The sequence below is a fragment of the Heteronotia binoei genome, chromosome 15, assembly GCF_032191835.1.
Source record: "Heteronotia binoei isolate CCM8104 ecotype False Entrance Well chromosome 15, APGP_CSIRO_Hbin_v1, whole genome shotgun sequence".
Lineage (NCBI taxonomy): Eukaryota > Metazoa > Chordata > Lepidosauria > Squamata > Gekkonidae > Heteronotia > Heteronotia binoei.
In genome coordinates this window covers 27,149,120-27,167,628 of record NC_083237.1, presented here as the reverse complement: position 1 = coordinate 27,167,628, position 18,509 = coordinate 27,149,120, and positions in this window count along the sequence as shown.

Below are 18,509 nucleotides of genomic sequence, written 5' to 3'. Positions count from 1 at the left end.
TGGCACACATCAATCCCCATGAAAAGGGATTTGCCCTCACAAGACCACTCTGAAGATTACACGGCAAACTCTTGTGCTGTTCAGTATTTTTAAAATGTTTATTGACTTTTTTCATCTGTATAAATCAAGACAATAGTGCATCAGTAGTACCTTATCATTTAATGAACGAACAGTCCTTCACAAAGCATTTTCAGAAGTGCTTCACCATCCTCCTGCTCATCCTCAAACCAGCACTGCCGTGTAGTTAATTATGACTGTTTCACAGTCAACAAGTGAAGTTGGGACTCTGCAATCATTTGCTCAAGGCTATGGCTAACCATGTAGAATAATAGTAATTACTATTTAATATACATACTACATTCCCTAAGAGTTTAAAGTTTTATAGATATGAGTTTTTAGTTGACGTTGAATGCCTTTTTGTTTGCTGCCTTGATGGTCTTCATTAAATACAGCCTTTGCATAGAATAATCTTTACATCTATAGCCTCCCTTTAAGATGGGTCAGAATGGGGCATGGCGTCGCACGCATAGGGAATGGACGCCTGAAAACAGAGCTCCTTACTTACCCCTGCCAAATCCACTTAAGCAAGCGCCCAGCGTTGTTGTTTGTTTTCTTTTTTTTCTTTAATTAGTATGGGAACAGTAGATGGTCAAAAGCCCAGATCAAAAAGAAATTCAAGGAACTCTGTTAAAGACTATTTTCCAAAAAAGCCCAAGGCTAAGGCCTCAGGAAAAGCAAGCAGCCCTGCAAGCAAGATGGCGTCGGGAGAAAGGGAAAACACAGCAGCAGACCTAGCTTCATTTCATTCTGAGGTAATGGAGGCTTTTCAAAAACTGGAAAAAAATATGACTGACAAAATATCTGCCATGATCCAGCCCCTTTCTGCTCAATTGGAGGGTTTCAAAACGTCCTTAGAGAAGGTGGCAGAGACGGCAGATTCTGCTTTTAACATGGCTTGTGCAGTGCAGGAGGACACTCAATATTTTTATAAAAGAGATGAATGGGCCACTGATAAAATTATTGCACTTGAGAACCAACTGAAAATAGGGAATGTTAAAATTCGCGGGCTCCCCGAGAACTCTGCCTCTCCCTCTGACCTAAAATCTCTTATAGCCTCCTGGCTATCAAAGGCATTGGGTTTTTCTGAATCTGATCTTTGTGCCCTGGAGGCTGCATATAGAATTGGCCCTTTGCGCAGACAGAAAACTTCGTTGCCTAGGGACATTTTAGTCCGTTTCTCTTCTGCCTCAGTTAAATCCAAGCTGCTGCAAAAAGCCCGGGCTATAAATCCACTTCTGCTAGGAGATTACAACATCCAAATTCTACAGGATTTGTCTTCTGAAACCTTGCAAAGGCGGAAAATTTTGAAGCCAATTATAGAAATCCTGAACAGGGAAAACATCAGATATCGATGGGTTGCTTCGTACAAGCTGCAAGTTACTGTACAGGATCGGTCGTTTGTCGCTGGAGGCCTTGACTCAGGCCTAAGCATGCTCAGTGATTTGAATCTTCCTGTTCCCACCGGCCTTATAGAAGCAGCCGCTCATGCTCACTCAATAACTTCAGACACTAGATGGCGTCGTGTGCCTATGAACCGTCCTGATCGGCCTGTTTCTCCTAGAAGCTAAACGCTGGAACTGTTGCTATGCAGAAATCTTCCCTTTTTTTTGTGGATTCTTGACGTCCCTTTTTTTTTTTCCCTGACATATAAGCTTTGCCTACTGAACTGCTGACTTATAAGCTTTGCCTACGTGTAACTCTGTCACGGCTTAGAAATATGCTGATGATTGTTTCGTGCCTATGAAGCAATGTTTATATACGAAATTGGGGGGTTCCCCCCCTTTTTTTGGTTATTTATATCTTTTGAACACAATGTTATGAATGTGAGGGAGTTATTAATTCAAATCAACTCATTAAAAGAAATCTTCTTGGTTGATTGGGTATGCATGATTGGAAGAATGGGGTGACTTGGAATATATGGTTTGAGTAGGAGCTGGAATGGGGAGGCTGGGTGTTGAGTGAGGGAGTGGGAGAGAGGGAGGGAGAGAGAGAGAGTGAGGGGGGTAGATCAGAGTGAGAAACTTGAATAGTATGATTAGGGTTTTATATCAATATATTTCTTTCTACTATGAGTTAATGAATTGTCAGGACCTTTTCCCTTCCTGTGTGAATTGTTGAATGGAAATGAATCTGTGAGACAGAGGGTGGGTAGGGAATGTATGTGTGTGTCAGTTTGTGCCTTATGCTACTATGAAGGTTTGGAAACTTGTTTCCCTCACCATCATATCTCCCTACATAGGCTTATAAGTGGCTGAAGGATAGTTGGTGGGGAGTGTTTGGGGAGACCAGTATTTAATAGTGTTCATAGTTCTGTTTAAAGTTTCATTGTATTTTTATCATAGTGTCTTAAGTCTTACAATAACTTTGTGATCGAGATCTGATGCTGTTACACATGGTATATTAGTTTGCCTGTAATTATCTTTAATTCACTAACCTGAGTTGGTAAAAGGCACAGGTTTTATTATATGTGGCTTTCTAGGCATTTTAGCCTTGACTCGATCAGCTTTGTTTGGCCTTTCATTATAAACTTTCTATACATTCGGCTCTGTTATTCTGTTTATAAATTTTATTTTTGCTGGGTTGATAGTGTTAAATATAAGCATTTTTGGCAGAGAGGGAGAATGGAGAACTTCAGTTTTTTTAATTAGCTCCATTTGGTAGTTGTTGCTAGTTGTGTGGTGTCTTCAGTAACGAAGACTTCCGCTTCAAATTTATCCTTTTAAGTAAATAGTTGTTGTTTTCCCAAGTTTGGGTTAACAGAGTTGGAGGGTGAGTTAGTGGCTAGTGTCTGTTAATGCTAGACCACTGGTGTTGGTTATGGTTTTTTGTTTGTGTTACGGGCAGCATAACTGTATTGAATTATTATGGATTTAGTTGGAAGTTTTTTAAAGCCTTTGATCTGAAATCTGTCCTCATACCTTTGAAATTTGATCTACAGGATTCGCCTCTAGCTATCCTGGTGGCACCTGGGTTCAAAGCTATGAATTGCAATAATTTTGATAACCTTGGTTATTTCCTCTTTCAATTATGGCAGAGTGCCACTTGAAATTTCTATCTCTAAACTGTAATGGGCTAAATAATTTAATTAAGAAAAAACGGGTTGCCTCTGCCATCTCTCGTCAGAAACCAGATATAGTTTTTTTGCAAGAAACTCACCTTAAGGGTAACCAGCCCAAGGTCTTCCAGTCAAAATTTTTTGCTCATCAATTTCAAGCTTACGGGTCTTCCAAAGCAAGAGGTGTGGCCATCTTAATAGGTAAATCAGTCCAATTCACTTTTGAAAATTCCTCAATTGACCCTAGGGGTCGGTATATTTTTATCAATGGGGTCTTTAATGGTAGCCCTTATACTCTGGCATCGGTGTATGCTCCAAATGATGGACAAATTGCATTTATTAAAGATACGTTGTCACAACTTCAAACTTTTCATAAAGGGCCCATTATTTTGGGAGGAGATCTCAACTATGTTGTCAATCCTTCTTTAGATAGATCTCAAAAAAGCCTGCTACCTCTATCTGCCAATAAATGGTCTCAATCAAAAGATTCGAATGGCCAAAATGATTTAGCTCAAATTTTTCAATCCTATAATCTGTCAGACATTTGGAGAAGCAGGCATCCAAAAGAAAGAGACTATACCTTCTTTTCTTCTCGTCATCAAACTTATTCCAGAATAGATTTTCTTTTAGTTTCGGATTCTATTTCTAACCTTTTTTTTAAAGTAGACATTGGCCCAATGATTTGGTCTGATCATGCATGGTTGGAAGGTTATATGTCAGGAATCACTGAAAGATCTTTTTCTTTTAATTGGAGATTGGATAGTAAACTTCTGTCTATGAAATCGGTTACAGATTCCATTGAAAAAGACATTAAAGAATTTTTTCAATTCAATACTGAGTGTGGAGTACCTCAGCATATAGTTTGGGACTCGTTTAAAGCTGTAATTCGTGGCAGATTTTTGGCTATTGCCTCTTCGTATAAAAAAGAAAAAGACAAAATTAGATCTGATTTGGTTGCCAACATTACCAAATTGGAAGAGAAATTTAAAAAATTTGGTAGCAAAAAAACTTATTCAAAACTTCTTATAGAAAGGAAAAATTAGAATCTTTTGACGTCTCCAAGATTCAAAAACAAATGGCTTATATAAAACAAAAATATTGGTTTTGAACTCCTCAATCCCTTAAACTCCTATCATGGAAGGTTAAAAAGAGAATATCCTCAATGGCTATTTCTTCCATTCGTTCTAAATCCGGTACCTTGAAACATTCCACTAAGGATATTGTAGGAGTTTTTAAAAAATACTATTCATCTCTATATTCCTCCCAGCATCCAGCATCAGACCTTATTTCATCTTTTTTAGACACTCACTCAGTTATTAAGCCTGTTTCTCCTGAGGTTAAATCCCTTTTGGACAAACCTTTTACTGCACTTGAAATACAGGAGATTATCAAGTCTATGAAATCCAATAAATCTCCAGGCCGAGATGGCTTTATACCAGAATTTTATAAATTTTTTAATACTTTGTTGGCTCCCATCTTGGCGGACGCCTGTAATCAGTTTGTACAGTCTGGTTCTTTTCCAGTTACTTGGTCACAGGCAAAAATCATTCTTCTACCAAAGAAAGACAAAGACTTGCTAGACCCTAGTTCATACAGGCCGATATCGCTCCTTAATTGTGATTACAAGATTTTTACAGCAGCCCTGGTGGCTAGGCTTAATACTTTTATAGGGAACTACATTCATCCTGACCAATCGGGCTTTATCCCACACCGTGAGTTAACGGACAATACTGGAATGGTCCTTGATGTTATTCAATACTGCCGGAAATTTAATATTGAGTCTTCTTTTATCTTGTCTATTGATTTTGAAAAAGCCTTTGATTCCGTTGAAGTTCCTTATCTTACAACCTTACTGCAGAAAATGAATTTTGGCCCGAATTTTCTGAAGATAATCCATTCTTTATATAAGTCGCCTTCTGCTATTCTTTCTATTAATAATTTGGATTCTGAAGAATTTAATCTTTTCAGAGGGACGAGGCAAGGTTGCCCCTTGTCTCCTCTGCTTTTTGCAATCGCAATTGAACCTCTTGCTAATGCTATCCGTAATACCAATATTATTGCTGGTATCCCTATTAGAAAGAAACAAATTAAGGTGTCTTTGTTTGCAGATGACCTAGTGCTTTTTGTTACAAAACCTAAGACTTCTTTACCAGCTGTCTTTGATTTATTATCTGTATTTTCTTCTATATCGGGTCTTCGAGTAAACCCATCTAAAACCATTCTTTATCCCATCACAATTTCAGATGCTCTCCATCTACTCAAATTATCACTTCAAAAAAATGGATAGATATTGGACATATTTGGGGATCAATATACCTTTAAAATTGGGAGATATTTTTAAAGTCAATCATCATTTATTGATTAAGGACATTCTTACTATGCAAAAGAATAAAAATTCTTCACTCATTCCCTGGAACGAAAAAATTCAGATTATTAAATCTTTTATTTTTCCCAAATTTCTGTTTTTATTTCGAGCCATTCCTATTCTTATTCCTGAGGATTTATTTGTGGGTTGGCGTCGTTCGTTCTTAAGATACATTTGGAACAAGGGCTTATCTAGAATAGGGTATGCAACTCTTATTCGTTCTAAATCCTCAGGTGGTCTGGCTCTTCCGGATCTGCATAAATTTTATGAAGCTGCCATTTTAGGAGGCCTTGTCAGATACCATGATGCTGATTTAAATTCAGGCTGGAAGGTCCTAGAAGATACCTATCTAAATAACAAATCGTTTCAATCTACATTATGGGAATTTCCAAAGAAGAGACCTCCTAATATCTCCTCCAACCTTTTCCTTAAAGCTATTTTTCAGATTTGGGACAAACGCCGCCTCACTTTAGCCCCTCCTATGTCTCCACTATCTCATTTTATGGATGTTTCTTGGTTTCAACCGGGGTTTTTTTACAAGTCTTTTCCAATTTGGAAAAAATATAATCTTTATAGGTTTGTGGATATTTTGTCCAATGGAAAAGTGCTCGACAAAAAATCTTTAGAAGAGAAAACTGGTGGGACAAAAATCCCATGGTTTGAATACTTGCAAACTAACAACTTGGTGACATCACTCTCAAAGAAATACAATTTCAATCGACCTCTTACTTTCTTTGAATCCTTGCTACAATCTCCTTTTTTAAAGCGGAAGGGACTGATTTCATTTATCTATAAGGGTTTGCTAGACATTGATGCTGTTGATTTGTTATCCTATCAAGAAATTTGGCAAAGGAATAGTTCAATTAATTTTCAGGAGGGTGTTTGGCAACAAATCTGGTCATCTCCTTCGTTTGTTTCAAAATCATTGAATATACAATTACAAACTCAAAAAATTTTGTTCCGGTAGTATTTAACACCTCAGAGATTAAGCCATATGGCTGTCAGAACTTGTAACTGTGATCTCTTTGCTTAGCCAAACTGCCTCCATGTTGTAACTTAGAAAGCTGACAGCGGTCATTGACCCGGGCCTCTCTGCTATGCCAAATATTTAGGGCAGTAAGACAGGCGGCAGAGAGTCTCTGCTTAACATCCACAGGTGCCCTTTGAAGCCGAGCCGTTTGGCCTTCACAATAGGGGGGCATCCTCCTTTGCTGATAACGAAGGCTGGGAAGGAGAGACAACTGCTTGGGACCCGTGTGAATTATTGTTTTATTATGCTTTGCTGTGGGCATAAAATGTAACCAACTGCCCAGAATCACCATTACTGTTATTTCGTTACTATAGTACTGTAGTTCTTCTAATAAAGATTCCTAACTTGCAACAAGTATTGGACTCTTCTGAAGTTCATCCAAGTTCTGACATTATAACAGTAATCTTTTGTTTGGACTTATCGGAACTGGCAGCCTGGCCCCATGGCGGCACTGGCACCAGACAACGGAGAGCCCAATATCCCACCAGACGAGGAACCCCTCGACCCGAAGGTAACCGGGGCGAGGAGGAAGATTAAAGTCCCGGCACCGTTCTCCGTCGACGCCTTCCCCTCCAGAACCTGGAGCCCGCGGAAATCTACGGCCGCTATGGAGGCCGCGGAGCAACGCTACCGACTCATCGCCACGGGCGAGAGGGAAGGGGACGAGCCCAGAGACGAAGGGCTCGGGACTTATGGAGGAGGGGACCCGATCCGAACGTTGCGCAACAAGCTGTTCGATTGGGTGAGAGAGATCCACGACGAGGTTCATGCCTCCAGAACCCTGATGGCAGAGGAGATGCAGCAGAACCTGGGAGCGATCCGCGACCAAATCCGCACGCTCCAAGGAGTCGTGGCAACGGGACAAGCCCCGGGAGGAGGACCAGCGGGTCCGCCGGCAGGCGCGCCGGCTGGACCCCCGGCCGGGGCCCCAGTGGGGCCGCCGGCTGGCCCTCCGGCGGGACCGCCGGCCGGCCCCCCAGCAGGACCCCCGGCGGGGCCGCCGGCTGGACCCCCAGCAGGACCCCCAGCCGGACCTCCGGTCGGTCCTCCAGCAGGTCCCCCGGCTGGACCGCCCGCAGGACCGCCAGCGGGCCCTCCGGTGGGACCGCCGGCCCCGCCACCCGGTGGGCCGGTGGCTCCGGTGGCCCCCACCCCCGTTGCCCCGGCCGGGGGAGACGGGGGAGGACACTGGGAACTGAAGATTACCTTCGACGGAGATGGGGAAGTGGTGGAATACTTCACGATCCAGTGCAACACGTTTTTTACGCACTGGGGAGCGGGGTACCCCACGGAAGCGAGCCGCGTGGCCCACATCGCCTCCCGACTGAGAGGACCGGCCCAGAAGTGGTACGTGGGGCTCTACACGGGGCGGAAACCCGAGCTAGCCACCGTGGCCGATTTTCTACAGGCGATGCTCCGGCAATACGGGGACCCCCTGCGAGAGGAAAAAGCCGTCGCGGCCCTACAAAGGATCGAGCAAGGCAACCGCACCACCCGAGAGTACGCCACCGAGTTCATGGGCTACTGCGCGGCAGCCAGGGGGTGGAATGAAGTTATGAAATACACCGCGTTCAAGAACGGCCTGAACGCTAACATCTTAGACCAGTGCTACCACCAGGGAAGGCCAGATACCCTGGTGGGATGGATCCAGCTGGCCGGGGAGGTAGAGACCGACCTCCAGCACGTCGGGATGCGACGCCAGCAACAGAGTAAGAAAGGAGGGAGACTGAGCCCCTCGCCGAGCAAGACAGAAGGGAAGCGGGGCCCCGCAACCTCAACCCCGGGGTCGGCAGCGCGGAAGTGCTTCAGGTGCGGGGACCCGAATCACCTGGCAGCAAATTGCCCAGGGAAACCGACCCCTACTCCGACGCTACCCAAAACGACGCCCACCGCGCCGAAGAAGAAAGGCGGACGAGCGAAGGAGCCCAGTCGGGGCACCGTCGCCACTTCCTTGGCGATTGACGAGGATATTACCACCATAGAAGAATCCAGCGAGGAATCCTGGGATCAGGAGTCGGCGGGAAACGACAGCGACCTGCTTTAACCAGTGCCGCGAGGCAGGTTGACAAAACGCCGGCACTACTGACGGTGAGAGTTACCGGGGGGTTGTTGTTCATGGCAATCACCCTTTTGAACCCCAACTTGAAAAGATTTATGCACGCCCGGGCCCTAATTGACTCTGGGTGCACGCGGGACATCATCACCCCCCGCTTAGTGGAAGCGCTGGGGTTAGCCACGGCCCCCCTTCCCCACCCCATCCAATTCGAGCAAATGGACGGGACACCAATGAGGGGGGAACCGTGCACCCTGGAGACCCAGGCCATCCTCGTGGGAACTGAAGAACACTGGGGGGTAGAAGCTTTTGTCATAGCCCCTTCCTGCTGTTGGAGCAAGAATCTACATAAACCCAGTCTGACAGCTACAGTATGACAGCTGGTGATCTAGCTGCCAGGCTAGGTCACAGTGACCTGATCAGCAGACCGGCTTGAGCCGGCAGAAGCCAAGTGATGCAATCTGCTGAGTCAGCATGGCCAGGATTGGCTGCTTGGACTATATATGATCTGTGTGTGCATCACACAGGTCTCTCCCTGTGAGATGGTGGTTAGGCGAAGCACTTTGTCCGTGGAGGTGATATTGTATAGACTGCACAAGAGAGCACTTGTTGTGTATATATGTTAATACACCTTTTGGCACTAGTTGCACGTGTCTGCCTGATTTTCTTTCCTGAAGCCCTGTGTCGGGCAAGTCATCTCCCTCACTCTGCTACTCCCGCTCCGACAGGGTTATGGGCCCAGGGCGGTTCCGCTGCGCGGAGGAGAGAGTTGAGAGTTGAGCTGACTGTGAGTTTGGAAAGAGCCGGAGGCGAGGAACGCCGGTGAAGGACACAGAAGCACCACCGTTCTCTGTTTGAGAGCCAGAGGGACGTCGGCAGCCAGCTGTGAGGAGGAGTCGGCACGATGGCTCAGCAACAGCTTGGAGTAGCCGTTGAGAAGCTCACCTCAGCCAACTACGCGGTGTGGAGCCTGAGAATGCAACACTACCTCAAGCGTGAAGGGCAATGGCTGTTCGTGAGTAACCCCCCTGCTGACTTATCTCCTGCCGAGACTGTGTTATCGGATAAGGCACTGGCCAACATAGTGCTGTCTATAGGAGATGACCAGCTGGTTTATGTGCGAGGGAAGGACACTCCCAAGGCTGCCTGGGACGCGTTGAGTGCGGTGCATGTTAGCACCACTGCTGGTTCCCTCATGGCCTTGACAAGGAGGATGTTCCGCACCGTTATGCCGGCTGGAGGGTGTGTGAAAGATCACATCAAACGGCTAACGGACTGTTTCGTTGAGCTGGAGGCAAGAGGCAAGACTGTAGCTCCAGACGACAGAGTGTACATTTTGCTGTCGTCGTTGCCACCTGAGTACACTCCCCTGATAACTTCTCTGGAGACGGTGGACGTAGCGACCCTGACCATGGACTACGTCTGTGCCCACCTGCTTGACTTCCAAGAGAGAATTGCGGCCGTGAGCTGTCCGGGGGTGTCGGCCGGGCAGCGTGCTGTTATCGGTGTGTCCGGGAAGACAGCCAAGAATGAGCCAGCTTTTGCTGCTGGCAGGCGTCCGAAGGTGGAGGAAGTGGAGCCGACTGCGTTTGCAGTCCGTCGCTGCTATGGATGCGGGTCGTCGCAGCACCTGCTCCGAGCTTGCCCTGAGAGGGAGAAGAGGCGGGGGCGTGTGCGGCGAGAGCGGAGGACCGCCAGCCCGTGTGAGGAAGCAACCCGGCTGGTCACGTCTGCAGTAGAGAGCACAGGGTCTGCTTGGATTTTAGACTCCGGGGCAACGAGCCATCTCTGCTGCGAGAAGGAGTTGTTGAAAAACATTGACAGTCCTGAGCATAAGTATGTGAGATTGGCTGATGGGACCACTGCCAATTCTGTTTGCTCAGGCAATGTGGAATTTCCTGCACTGAAATGTATGTTGCAAAATGTGTTGTATGTACCCTCACTGCAGTCTAACCTGTTGAGTGTTAGCACACTGTTTGACCAGGGATACCAGGTGAGATTTGAGAAAACCTGCTGCAAAATCCTGGGAGGTGGGGGAAAGTTGCTTGTGACAGGAAAGAGGGAAGGTAAACTGTATGTGGTCCAGAGTGATTGTGCCCAGGTGGCTCAAGTGTCGAATGAGCCTGTGCACAATAATTGTATACATTTGCTCCATAGGAGACTCGGGCACTGCGGATTTAGGGCGTTAAAGAAAACCCTGGAGCTTGTGCCTAGTTTGAAAGTAAATCCTTGCAAATGTTACTTGGATTGCCAGGTCTGCAAGAAGACCAAAAGCAAGGCGTGTGCTGTTGCTAAAGAAAGCTCAAGGGAAAGCACACGAGCCCTGGAACTAGTCCATTTAGACGTTATTGGCCCATTGCCAAAGAGTCTGTCGGGGAGGAGATACTGCTTGGTGGCCACCGACGACCACACGAGGTACGCGTGGGTTTTCACCATGGTGCATAAGTCTGAGGTGTATAAGACATTCACCAAGTGGGTCAAAGCAGTGGAGAGACAATTAGGGGTTAATCTCCTAGCTGTACAAACCGACAGAGGGGGGGAATTCTTATCTAACCAGATGAAACGTTGGCTGGAGAACAAGGGCATCGCCCACCGTCTGACGAACCCGGCAACGCCCCGAGAAAATGGGCATGGGGCTGTATTGCAGAATGTGATGTATTGCATGTTAGAGGATGCACAACTGCCAATGACCTATTGGGCAGAAACCATACATGCAGCTGTTTTTTTGCAAAATAGGGTTTGGTGTAATACTGTGAAAAATGTGCCTTACAGGTTACTGTCGAACAAGACCCCAGATTTGAGTTCTTTAAAAGTCTTTGGGTCACGGGCTCGGGTTGGCATCCACTCCACGAGTAGCGGGGAGGGGGATGTCCGGGCAGAGAGCCTAATTTTTCTGGGCTACAAGCCAAGGGCCAGGTGTTATCGTTTCTGCAATAGCAAAAGCAAGATAACACTTAGTAAGAGTGCCCAGTTCAATGAAGAAAGCAGCTGGCCAAGGTTGCACTCCTTGCAGAAACAATTTGTCCTGCTGCCAAGTAGCGATAACGATGTTGGAGCGCAGCCCAGAACTCCAGCCCAGGAGGTGGCACCCAGTGGGGCTGGAGAAGGTGAGCCGAATGCTGGCACAGAGCCTGACGAGCAGAGTCAGGAGGCAGAGCCTCAAATGCAGGAACTGGAGGTAAAGTGTGAGAGTCAGGAGGTTCAACACCCAATTACAGGGGCAGAGCAACCAGCCCAGGAGGTGGGAACAGAGCAACCCGAAGAAGACAAAGCTGGTCCAAGCACAGGGCCACGGGTGTCTGCCAGGTCCACCAAAGGCCAACGTCCCGCTAGGTACAAGTGTCCCTATGTCACTCTGACTGTCAATCCAGACCCACCCGGATTTGAGGAAATGTTAAAAGAAAAGGCTAAGAAATGGAAAGCCTGGGTGGCAGAGTGCGAGGCAAGGGAGAAGGAGGCTGAAGCCAAGCGTCTGAAAGAGCTGGCTGAACAGGAACACGATGATGTGTTTTACAATCATGATGAGTTCCTGAACGAATTCCGGAAAGGGTTCCGAGCTACGTAAATATGAACTGTAATGTTGCTGGTGGACATGTATGTAAACTGTGTAAAGTGTTTTGGTGCACTGGGTTTAAATAGATTAGGAGGTGTGTTGGAGCAAGAATCTACATAAACCCAGTCTGACAGCTACAGTATGACAGCTGGTGATCTAGCTGCCAGGCTAGGTCACAGTGACCTGATCAGCAGACCGGCTTGAGCCGGCAGAAGCCAAGTGATGCAATCTGCTGAGTCAGCATGGCCAGGATTGGCTGCTTGGACTATATATGATCTGTGTGTGCATCACACAGGTCTCTCCCTGTGAGATGGTGGTTAGGCGAAGCACTTTGTCCGTGGAGGTGATATTGTATAGACTGCACAAGAGAGCACTTGTTGTGTATATATGTTAATACACCTTTTGGCACTAGTTGCACGTGTCTGCCTGATTTTCTTTCCTGAAGCCCTGTGTCGGGCAAGTCATCTCCCTCACTCTGCTACTCCCGCTCCGACAACCCCAACTTGAAAAGATTTATGCACGCCCGGGCCCTAATTGACTCTGGGTGCACGCGGGACATCATCACCCCCCGCTTAGTGGAAGCGCTGGGGTTAGCCACGGCCCCCCTTCCCCACCCCATCCAATTCGAGCAAATGGACGGGACACCAATGAGGGGGGAACCGTGCACCCTGGAGACCCAGGCCATCCTCGTGGGAACTGAAGAACACTGGGGGGTAGAAGCTTTTGTCATAGCCCCTTCCTGCTCCTTCGATGTGGTGGTGGGATCGGGATGGCTAGCAAGACACCAACCGGACATTCGTTGGGCAGAGCAAATAGTGCGGTTCCCGGACTGGCGGTGCGAGCACCACCACTGGAGACCCGAGTGGGGCCCGAAGGCACCCCCGCAGAACGAAAGACTCTGCCTCACCCTCGAGGAGGTAGGATCGATCCCCAAAGAGTACAGGGACTTGAGGAAAGCGTTTAGCGAAAGGGAGGCGGACGAACTTCCCCCTCACCGCCCTACAGACTGTGCCATCGAACTCATTCCTGGGCAGACGCTACCAAAAGCAAAACTGTACTTTATGGGCTGGGCAGAGAAAGAGGAGTTGAGAAAGTTCATTGACAAAAATTTGAAACGGGACTTCATTCGACCAGCTACCGCCCCCCATGCGGCCCCCGTACTGTTCCGCAAGAAAAAGGATGGGGGGCTTAGGCTTTGCACAGATTTTCGCGGGATAAACGGGATTTCTATGTCCAATGCTTACCCGATCCCGTTGATAAGAGACCTCTTGAACACAGTGGCCGAGGGCAAGATTTTCACTAAGCTCGATCTCAGAGACGCGTACTTCCGCGTGCGGATTAAGGAAGGAGACGAGTGGAAGACTGCGTTCAACACACCTATGGGACAGTTTGAGTATCTAGTGATGCCATTCGGGCTTCAGGGTGCACCAGGAGTCTTTATGAACTTTATAAATGAAGTGTTAAGAGAATTCCTATTTATTGGGGTGGTGGTGTACCTTGATGACATCATTATCTATTCGAAAGATCTTGAATCTCATGTGCCCCTTGTGCGAAAAGTACTAGCTACACTCTGTAAGAACAAACTGTATGCTAAGCTGTCTAAATGTGAGTTCCACAAGACGGAACTCGACTACCTAGGGTTCCGAGTGTCGGGGGAGGGACTAGCGATGGACCCCGCAAAAATCCAAGCGGTTCTGGATTGGGAGCCGCCCCGAACCCGACGGCAGTTACAATCTTTCATCGGGTTCGCAAATTTCTACTGCGGGTTCATTAAGGGGTTCGCCCGGGTGATGCTCCCCCTCACAGAGCTCCTGAAAACAAAGGGGGAGGGGGAAGCGGCGAAAAAACCCGGGGCGCGCCTGGCCTGGACGCCAGAATGCCACCGGGTGTTCCGAGAACTTAAGCAACTCTTTACCTCTGAACCAATACTGGCTCACCCCAATGAATTAAAACCCTTCGTGGTGCAATGCGACGCCTCCGACGTCGCCGTAGGAGCCATATTGATGCAGAGGAACGAAGAGGGGGAACTGCGTCCCTGCACTTACATTTCCCACAAATTTTCAAACGAACAAAGAAACTGGTCGGTGTGGGACAAGGAAGCTTTTGCTGTAATGTTTGCCTTGAAAACTTGGAGATCTTGGCTAGAGGGAGCCCGAGTCCCCTTCGAAATCTGGACCGATCACAAAAACCTAGAAGCCCTCACGGGACGCCGCAAACTGACAGCCAAACAAATTCGCTGGGCGGGGTTCTTTGCAAAATTTGATTTCGTGCTGAAACACATCCCAGGCACTAAAAACTTCTTGGCCGACGCGCTATCGCGCATGCCCCAGCACGAAAGCCAGAGAGAGGAAGTGATCGACTCTCTCATTCCCCCATCGGCAGTGGCGGGAGGGGTCACCACACGTTCAGGGAAAACGACCGGAGCCCCGGAACTGCCACATAGAGAGCGCTTTGCGTCAGAAGCGGACTTAGAAGGAGCAGAGCGCCCCGACGGACTAGAGCAGGGGGAGGGGGGGCTTTGGCTCCACAAAGGGAAAATTTACGTACCAAAGTCTATGAGGAAGGAGGTGTTAGAACAGAGCCACTCCAACCGCCTTGCTGGTCACTTTGGGTATGTGAAGACGCTCCACCTCATCACCCGACAATTCTGGTGGCCAAAACTAAAAAGTCACGTTTCTGAATTCGTATTAGCATGCCCTACATGTATTATGTCCAAACGCAGAGGAGGGAAGCCCCCCGGCCACCTTGTCCCTCTTCCCACGGCTAGCCAACCATGGGCTGTAGTATCGATGGATTTTATAGTGGAGCTGCCCCCGTCCCAGGGGAAAACGGTGATATTGGTAGTGGTTGACACTTTTTCAAAGCAAGCCCACTTCATCCCTTGTAAGAAATTACCCACCGCTAAAAAATTGGCCCAACTGTTCTTTAATCACGTGGTCCGCCTACACTCGTTCCCGGAGAAGGTCATTAGCGACCGCGGGCCACAGTTCGTTGCCAACTTCTGGCGGGAGTTTTGCAAGCTAGCTGGCATCGAACAAGGGCTTAGCTCAGCCTACCACCCGCAGACGGACGGACAGACGGAGAGAGTAAATGGGCTTCTCGAACAATACTTACGGTGTTACATTAACTACCAACAAACAAACTGGGTGGAGCTGTTGCCGTTCGCAGAGTATGGATACAATAACAGCCTCCACAGTTCCACCAAAACCTCCCCTTTCCAAATAGTCAACGGCTATGAAGGGAGACCTTTCCCAAACCTCCCCCTTCCGGCAGGACCAAAAGAACCCACGTCTTGCCTCCAATGGTGGGAGGGAATAAGGGAAGGATGGAAGGTGATTCAAGAAAATCTGGAAGAGGCAAAAAGGGAGTACAAACGATACTTTGACAAGAAACATGCCCCGCAGTGGGACATGAAGGAGGGGGACACAGTGTTCTTATCTACAAAAAACTTGCCCCTTCCGCAAGGGTGCTGCAAACTCGCCCTCAAGTATCTGGGTCCGTTCAAAATAAAGAAAGTTATCAATAAAGTGACTGTCGAACTGGAGTTACCCAAATCCCTCAGTAAGATCCACCCTGTTTTTCATTGCAGCCTTCTTCGCAAGGATCCTGGAGCTACGCCATTCCATCCCCGCCCCCCGGAACCGCCGCCGACATTAGTGAAGGGTCAGAGTCACCATGAGGTGTTAGATATTCTAGACTCTAAGGTCCGGAGGGGGGTGCTGTACTATCTCATTAGGTGGAAGTACTTTCCCCCTAGCTGTGATGAATGGGTGAAAGCCACTGATGTATCTGCACCGCAATTGCTAAAAAAGTTTCACCTACTGTACCCACACAAGCCCAAGCCGAAGAGCTTAGGGGGGGCAGTATGTCAGAACTTGTAACTGTGATTTCTTTGCTTAGCCAAACTGCCTCCATGTTGTAACTTAGAAAGCTGACAGCGGTCATTGACCCGGGCCTCTCTGCTATGCCAAATATTTAGGGCAGTAAGACAGGCGGCAGAGAGTCTCTGCTTAACATCCACAGGTGCCCTTTGAAGCCGAGCCGTTTGGCCTTCACAATAGGGGGGCATCCTCCTTTGCTGATAACGAAGGCTGGGAAGGAGAGACAACTGCTTGGGACCCGTGTGAATTATTGTTTTATTATGCTTTGCTGTGGGCATAAAATGTAACCAACTGCCCAGAATCGCCATTACTGTTATTTCGTTACTATAGTACTGTAGTTCTTCTAATAAAGATTCCTAACTTGCAACAAGTATTGGACTCTTCTGAAGTTCATCCAAGTTCTGACATTGGCGATAAATCAATCCTCCAAATGTTGGAAAAATTGTGGAGAGGTGGGCACATTTATACACTGCTGGTGGTCTTGCCCGAGGGTGCAGTCGTTTTGGGCAGTAATTGTGGCAAAAATCAAGGATATCACGGGCTATAGTTTACCCTTAAGATTGGAACTCATTTTGCTTGACTGTTGGAAAGGTATTTCTATTACTTCTCTCAATAAATCCCTGATATCCCTGTTACTAGCTGCTGCTAAAATGGTGTTAGCCCAATTTTGGAAATCTCCCAATATTCCTCCAGTTAAAGCCTGGTATGCTAAAATCTGGGAGGTTTATGCTATGGACAAGATAGCAGATAGTTTATGCAATATAAATAATTCAGAAGGTAAAGATTCTCTGATGTACAAGTGGCTTCCATTTCTTAAATTTTCTTTTAGTCCTGTAGATCAGATGCGTACATGTGTTCCTGGTAGATATTATGACATTATTAATTTGATGTAATTAACATATGGACAGAGTACTTATTTTTTAATTCAGCTGCCAAGTATGTATGTATGTGTGAATGTATGTATGTGTTGTTTTGTTTGTATTTTGTGTATATATATATATTTTGTTTTCTGCTGGTATGCTATGCTTATACACAAAGAATGATTGCAGATACAGTCATTGATTGCTTTATTTGTATGTTTACTAAATTCAATAAAAAAGTTTTTGGACAAAAAAAAAAAAAGATGGGTCAGAATGGCAGTAACACCATTGTTTTACAGATGGGAGGAGAGTGTTGAAGCTCGATAGTACCACATTAAAAGTCAACCAATTCATTTACATTTGTGCAAAGACTGTACCCAGAACCTTCTTACTTATACTTTGAGTATGCCAATGCCAGCTTGAAACTCAGATCAAGGCCTGAAGCACTGATTCACATGCTGACTTGTCACAACATATGAACAGGCCTGTCAAAGAAAATCAGAAGAGGTCCTCCTCTGAGTGTCTTTGTCTGCTGAAGTTAAGCAACTTGTGGCCCCCAATGGTAGAACTCCATCCCTTCTCAGATCTTTCTGGTATCTGCTGAAGACCACCCAGTTCACTATGCTTTTGATCACACGGAAAGACTAACACTTTCTAGAATACATTTATTGTGACAATTATTTTTGCTTAGATGTTCTTTTTAAAAGTACTTAATGAAGCTAGAAAAAGTGGGCTTAAATTTCTTTCAGAAAATAAACTCAGCTTGGCAGGTGATCCCAAAAACTGGACGTCTGAGCATCATTGTTGGGGTTTTTTGACATTTGTTTGTTCCAGACTTATATTTGGACAAGCAAAAGATAACCCGAATCTGCTGGTGCTTTAGAGTGCCCAAATGTATTCCAGCTTGAGCTTTCCCGAGCCAGACCTCTGGCATGAAATCTGATGCAGTAACAAATTTTGTTAGCCTCTAAGGTGCCAGCAGATTCCTGTTTTATCTTAAACGATGAGTCTACCACTTTGGCTAAACCACTAACGTTTGCAAAAAAAACAAAAACCCCACAACTTTTTATGTGCTTTACCTCCTATTGGAGCTGATTTTAACTGAACTTTATGTTTGCGCTTCTTCCTCCTCCTCCCCCCCCCCCTTACATGTCCCAAGCTTTGAGAGGGCTGTTAATTTAAATAAGCACACACCTAGATGACGTGGGGAATGTTTGTACATGTTCCTGTACATGTTCCCTATTGGCTACCTTTCTATACCCCCTTCTAGTAGTTCTGTATGCTTACAAGCCAGATACATGTGCTTGTTTAAGATAGTATATGCGGCTCCTTCCAGCTCTGCCATTGGCTGTATTAGAGGGTGTGTATGGGGAAGGGTGGATGTGATTGGCTGCATACTCCCTCCCCCACACAGAAAAAAATAACCAGCTAGGCTGCTGAATAACACCTTCCTCCCTTGCCCACACCCCTCAAGTACTCCCCTTCTAGCGCCTGCCTGCTCTATTTTCTTCCCTGTACATCTAACGAGTTTCTGATCTTGCTTTCCCTTGTGGCCCTTAAGCGTGCCAGCTCGCCTTCCTCTAGGGGAATGAGTCTATCTTGCTCTTTTCCTTTCAGGGGGATCTGCAAAGTTCTAGATTACAGAGGTTCTT